The sequence below is a fragment of the Aquarana catesbeiana genome, linkage group LG06 (assembly GCF_042186555.1).
Source record: "Aquarana catesbeiana isolate 2022-GZ linkage group LG06, ASM4218655v1, whole genome shotgun sequence".
Lineage (NCBI taxonomy): Eukaryota > Metazoa > Chordata > Amphibia > Anura > Ranidae > Aquarana > Aquarana catesbeiana.
The window spans coordinates 322,688,375-322,695,255 of record NC_133329.1 but is presented as its reverse complement, the minus strand read 5'-3'; the positions used below and the strand labels follow the sequence as shown (position 1 = coordinate 322,695,255).

The 6,881-nt window shown below is 58.2% G+C and overlaps 1 protein-coding gene across 2 annotated transcripts in view; it reads left to right on the top strand.

Annotated features, from left to right (window-relative positions):
* Nucleotides 1–5,956: 5,956 nt before the first annotated feature.
* Nucleotides 5,957–6,881, top strand: part of UBE2E3 (ubiquitin conjugating enzyme E2 E3) — a 128,620-nt gene continuing 127,695 nt past the window's right edge. The window contains exon 1 of one of the 2 annotated variants that reach the window (XM_073633750.1): nucleotides 5,957–6,091. The gene's annotated coding sequence lies outside the window, so the exon portion shown is untranslated. Of the gene's footprint in view, nucleotides 6,104–6,881 lie in introns of both variants that reach the window. The other variant, XM_073633751.1, reaches the window with a different exon arrangement.

The window sequence follows — 6,881 nt, the reverse complement described above, 5'->3', positions numbered from 1 at the left end:
CCGTCCCGTGTCTGGGACATATTGAGAGGTCGGTCCCATGTCTAGGACATATTCGGGGTCGGTCCCGTGTCTGGGACATATTGAGGTCGGTCCCATGTCTAGGACATATTCGGGGTCCGTCCCGTGTCTGGGACATATTGGGGGGTCGTCCCATGTCTAGGACATATTGAGGGGTCGTTCCTTTGTCTAGGACATATTGAGGGGTCGGTCCTGTGTCTGGGACATATTGGGGGTCGGTCCCATGTCTGGGACATATTGGGGGTCGGTCCCATGTCTCGGACATATTTGGGGGCGGTCCCGTGTCTGGGACATATTGGGGGGTCGGTCCCATGTCTAGGACATATTGAGGGGTTGTTCCTGTGTCTAGGACATATTGAGGGGTCGGTCCCGTGTCTGGGACATATTGGGGGTCGGTCCCGTGTCTGGGACATACTGAGGGTCCGTCATGTGTCTGGGACATATTGGGGGGTCGGTCCCATGTCTGGGACATATTGGGGGGTCCGTCCTGTGTCTAGGACATATTGGGGTTCGGTCCCGTGTCTAGGACATATTGGGGGGTCGGTCCCCTGTCTGGGACATATTGGGGGTCGATCCCATGTCTGGGACATATTGGGGGTCAGTTCCGTGTCTGGGACATATTGAGGGGTCGGTCCCGTGTCTAGGACATATTTGGGGGTCGGTCCCCTGTCTAGGACATACTGAGGGGTCGGCCCCGTGTCTGGGACATATAGGAGGGTCGGTCCCGTGTCTAGGACATACTGAGGGGTTGGTCCCGTGTCTGGGACATATTGGGGGGTTCAGTCCTGTGTCTAGGACATATTGGGGGGTCGGTCCCGTGTCTGGGACATATTGAGGGGTCGTTCCTGTGTCTGGGACATATTGGGGGGTCGGTCCCGTGTCTGGGACATATTGGGGGGTCGGTCCCATGTCTGGGACATATTGAGGGGTTGTTCCCGTGTGTGGGACATATTGAGGGGTCGGTCCCGTGTCTGGGACATATTGGGGGGTGGGTCCCGTGTCTGGGACATATTGGGGGGTCGGTCCCGTGTCTGGGACATATTGGGGGGTCGGTCCCGTGTCTAGGACATATTTGGGGGTCGGTCCCCTGTCTAGGACATACTGAGGGGTCGGCCCCGTGTCTGGGACATATAGGAGGGTCGGTCCCGTGTCTAGGACATACTGAGGGGTTGGTCCCGTGTCTGGGACATATTGGGGGGGTCAGTCCTGTGTCTAGGACATATTGGGGGGTCGGTCCCGTGTCTGGGACATATTGAGGGGTCGTTCCTGTGTCTGGGACATATTGGGGGGTCGGTCCCGTGTCTGGGACATATTGGGGGGTCGGTCCCATGTCTGGGACATATTGAGGGGTTGTTCCCGTGTGTGGGACATATTGAGGGGTCGGTCCCGTGTCTGGGACATATTGGGGGGTCGGTCCCGTGTCTGGGACATATTGGGGGGTCGGTCCCGTGTCTGGGACATATTGGGGGGTCGGTCCCGTGTCTGGGACATATTGAGGGGTCGGTCCCATGTCTAGGACATATTGGGGGGTCGGTCCCGTGTCTGGGACATATTGGGGGGTTGTTCCTGTGTCTGGGACATATTGGGGGGTTGTTCCTGTGTCTGGGACATATTGAGGGGTCGGTCCCGTGTCTGGGACATATTGGGGGGTCGGTCCCGTGTCTTGGACATATTGGGGTGTCGGTCCCGTGTCTGGGACATATTGGGGGGTCGGTCCCATGTCTGGGACATATTGAGGGGTTGTTCCCGTGTCTAGGACATATTGGGGGGTCTTTCCTGTGTCTGGGACATATTGGGGTGTCGGTCCCATTGTGTCTGGGACATATTGAGGGGTCGTACCTGTGTCTGGGACATATTGGGGTGTCGGTCCCGTGTCTGGGACATATTGGGGGGTCGGTCCCATGTCTGGGACATATTGAAGGGTTGTTCCCGTGTCTGGGACATATTGAGGGGTCGTTCCTGTGTCTGGGACATATTGGGGGGTCGTTCCTGTGTCTGGGACATATTGGGGGGTCGTTCCTGTGTCTGGGACATATTGGGGGGTCGGTCCTGTGTCTGGGACATATTGGGGGGTCGTTCCTGTGTCTCGGACATATTGGGGGGTCGGTCCCGTGTCTGGGACATATTGGGGGTCCGTCCCGTGTCTGGGACATATTGGGGGGTCCGTCCCGTGTCTGGGACATTTTGGGGGGCGGTCCCATGTCTGGAACATATTGGGGGGTCGGTCCCGTGTCTGGGACATTTTGGAGGGCGGTCCCATTTCTGGGACATATTGGGGGTCGGTCCCGTGTCTGGGACATATTTGGGGTCAGTCCCGTGCCTGGGACATATTGGGGGTCGGTCCCTTGTCTGGGACATATTGGGTGTCGGTCCCGTGTCTGGGATATATTGGGGGGTCGGTCCCGTGTCTGGGACATATTGGGGGTCGGTCCCCTGTCTAGGACATACTGAGGGGTCCTTCTTGTGTCTGGGACATATTGAGGGGTTGGTCCTGTGTCTGGGACATATTGGGGGTCGGTCCCATGTCTGGGACATATTGGGGGTCCGTCCCGTGTCTGGGACATATTGAGAGGTCGGTCCCATGTCTAGGACATATTCGGGGTCGGTCCCGTGTCTGGGACATATTGAGGTCGGTCCCATGTCTAGGACATATTCGGGGTCCGTCCCGTGTCTGGGACATATTGGGGGGTCGTCCCATGTCTAGGACATATTGAGGGGTCGTTCCTTTGTCTAGGACATATTGAGGGGTCGGTCCTGTGTCTGGGACATATTGGGGGTCGGTCCCATGTCTGGGACATATTGGGGGTCGGTCCCATGTCTCGGACATATTTGGGGGCGGTCCCGTGTCTGGGACATATTGGGGGGTCGGTCCCATGTCTAGGACATATTGAGGGGTTGTTCCTGTGTCTAGGACATATTGAGGGGTCGGTCCCGTGTCTGGGACATATTGGGGGTCGGTCCCGTGTCTGGGACATACTGAGGGTCCGTCCTGTGTCTGGGACATATTGGGGGGTCGGTCCCATGTCTGGGACATATTGGGGGGTCCGTCCTGTGTCTAGGACATATTGGGGTTCGGTCCCGTGTCTAGGACATATTGGGGGGTCGGTCCCCTGTCTGGGACATATTGGGGGTCGATCCCATGTCTGGGACATATTGGGGGTCGGTCCCGTGTCTAGGACATATTTGGGGGTCGGTCCCCTGTCTAGGACATACTGAGGGGTCGGCCCCGTGTCTGGGACATATAGGAGGGTCGGTCCCGTGTCTAGGACATACTGAGGGGTTGGTCCCGTGTCTGGGACATATTGGGGGGTTCAGTCCTGTGTCTAGGACATATTGGGGGGTCGGTCCCGTGTCTGGGACATATTGAGGGGTCGTTCCTGTGTCTGGGACATATTGGGGGGTCGGTCCCGTGTCTGGGACATATTGGGGGGTCGGTCCCATGTCTGGGACATATTGAGGGGTTGTTCCCGTGTGTGGGACATATTGAGGGGTCGGTCCCGTGTCTGGGACATATTGGGGGGTCGGTCCCGTGTCTGGGACATATTGGGGGGTCGGTCCCGTGTCTGGGACATATTGGGGGGTCGGTCCCGTGTCTAGGACATATTTGGGGGTCGGTCCCCTGTCTAGGACATACTGAGGGGTCGGCCCCGTGTCTGGGACATATAGGAGGGTCGGTCCCGTGTCTAGGACATACTGAGGGGTTGGTCCCGTGTCTGGGACATATTGGGGGGGTCAGTCCTGTGTCTAGGACATATTGGGGGGTCGGTCCCGTGTCTGGGACATATTGAGGGGTCGTTCCTGTGTCTGGGACATATTGGGGGGTCGGTCCCGTGTCTGGGACATATTGGGGGGTCGGTCCCATGTCTGGGACATATTGAGGGGTTGTTCCCGTGTGTGGGACATATTGAGGGGTCGGTCCCGTGTCTGGGACATATTGGGGGGTCGGTCCCGTGTCTGGGACATATTGGGGGGTCGGTCCCGTGTCTGGGACATATTGGGGGGTCGGTCCCGTGTCTGGGACATATTGAGGGGTCGGTCCCATGTCTAGGACATATTGGGGGGTCGGTCCCGTGTCTGGGACATATTGGGGGGTTGTTCCTGTGTCTGGGACATATTGGGGGGTTGTTCCTGTGTCTGGGACATATTGAGGGGTCGGTCCCGTGTCTGGGACATATTGGGGGGTCGGTCCTGTGTCTTGGACATATTGGGGTGTCGGTCCCGTGTCTGGGACATATTGGGGGGTCGGTCCCATGTCTGGGACATATTGAGGGGTTGTTCCCGTGTCTAGGACATATTGGGGGGTCTTTCCTGTGTCTGGGACATATTGGGGTGTCGGTCCCATTGTGTCTGGGACATATTGAGGGGTCGTACCTGTGTCTGGGACATATTGGGGTGTCGGTCCCGTGTCTGGGACATATTGGGGGGTCGGTCCCATGTCTGGGACATATTGAAGGGTTGTTCCCGTGTCTGGGACATATTGAGGGGTCATTCCTGTGTCTGGGACATATTGGGGGGTCGTTCCTGTGTCTGGGACATATTGGGGGGTCGTTCCTGTGTCTGGGACATATTGGGGGGTCGGTCCTGTGTCTGGGACATATTGAGGGGTCGTTCCTGTGTCTGGGACATATTGAGGGGTCGGTCCCATGTCTAGGACATATTGGGGGGTCGGTCCCGTGTCTGGGACATATTGGGGTGTTGTTCCCGTGTCAGGGACATATTGAGGGGTCGGTCCCGTGTCTGGGACATATTGGGGGGTCGGTCCCGTGTCTGGGACATATTGAGGGGTCGGTCCCGTGTCTGGGACATATTGGGGGGTCGTTCCTGTGTCTGGGACATATTGAGGGGTCGGTTCTGTGTCTGGAACATATTGGGGGGTCGTTCCTGTGTCTGGGACATATTGGGGGGTCGTTCCTGTGTCTGGGACATATTGGGGGGTCGGTTCTGTGTCTGGAACATATTGGGGGGTCGTTCCTGTGTCTGGGACATATTGGGGGGTCGGTTCTTTGTCTGGGACATATTGAGGGGTCGGTCCCGTGTCTGGGACATATTGAGGGGTCGGTCCCGTGTCTGGGACATATTGAGGGGTCGGTCCCGTGTCTGGGACATATTGAGGGGTCGGTCCCGTGTCTGGGACATATTGGGGTGTCGGTTCCGTGTCTGGGACATATTGGGGGGTCGGTTCCGTGTCTGGGACATATTGAGGGGTCGGTCCCGTGTCTAGGACATATTGGGGGGTCGTTCCCGTGTCTGGGACATATTGAGGGGTCGTTCCTGTGTCTGGAACATATTGGGGGGTCGGTCCTGTGTCTGGGACATATTGGGGTGTCGGTCCCGTGTCTGGGACATATTGGGGGGTCGGTCCCATGTCTGGGACATATTGGGGTGTCGGTTCCGTGTCTGGGACATATTGAGGGGTCGTTCCTGTGTCTGGGACATATTGGGGGGTCGGTCCTGTGTCTGGGACATATTAGGGGGTCGGTTCCGTGTCAGGGACATAAACACAAAACTCTTTGTCCTCGTGTAGCACGGAGGAGGAGGAGGGGGGGCGCGCGCTCTGGTCTCTCGGCTGTATATGAAGGAGAGAAGCACGCGCCCCGATCACAGCTGCGAGCACGCGCTACAACTTGCTGACTTCACCGTTTTGCGGCGGAGAAAGGGGCGGTGCTTTCAGCACCGGGAGAAAGAGAGTCAGGAGGGCGGAGTTTGGGCAGGATAGGAAAAGGTGGTGGGCGGGAATTGTCTCTCCGGAAACCTCTCAGTGTGTTCGTAGTCGCCTCGCTCGCTCGCGCTGCCTCCAGCCATCCCTCAGCCGCTGACTCCCATTTCCCCGCCTCCTCCTTCGCTGTCCCCGCCCACCCTCGAACTCGTCAGCGCCACCAGCAGCCGTCAGAGGCGTATTACAGGCAGCTCCCCATTCCCTCCTCCCCCTCCTCCTTCTTCTTTCTTCCGACTCTCAATGTTCGGCAGCCGGCCGGAGCCTGCTCGTTTCCCCCCCGGCTCGGTGTCTCCAGGATCCCCCTTCCCCAGCACATTATCTAGCGACGTGAGAAGAGGGACGGAGAGCGCTCCTGAGGTAACCGGAGAGGTGAGGGAGGGATCCGGGCAGAGCCAGCTTTGTTCTTGTTTTCAGCCCCGGAGAAAAGCGAGGAAGGAGGAGGAGGAGGAGGAGGGGGGAACTGACTTCACGCATCACTTGGTATACACCATGCTGATATTGGAGTGCCTCCTATCATAACAAACCGACCACAGCACCCCCCCCCCTCCCCCCTCATCATCCGGCCCCCATACCTGTCCACACTGCGGCCCCCGGGCCCCCCACTCAGGGGGGGACCCTCCTGTCTATAGGAGCCATCCCAGGGCCACATCCTGCTCTGGGCCCCCAGTCATTTCAGGGATCTGTGTCTGATCCTCCACATCTGGGCAACCTGTGGCCCTCCAGCTGTAGAGGAACAAGAAGTTCCAGCCATCCCCAGTGTGACATCAGGACAGGCCATGACAACCCAGAGCAACATCACCGCTGCTCCAGACAGAGATGTCACCGACCCCCCCCCACCGATGAACATCCCACATGTGGAGGAACTACAAGTCCCACAGATCTGTAGCCCTTCAGATCTAGAGAACTACAAATCCCAGCCAGACATATCTGCCATAAGGGCCTGGTGTGGGGGGGGGGACTAAAAGTCCCAGCCTGTCCTAATTGTCAGCTACCAGGGACCCGTCCGCCATGGAGGAACTACAAGTCTCACATTGGCCTTCCTGAGTCAGCCATGGGCAGTCGATGGCCCTTAAGGTTTCAGGAACTACTAATCCCAGCCAGCCGTATCCCCCACCTGGGTTTAGTAAGGAGGGACTACAAGTCCCAT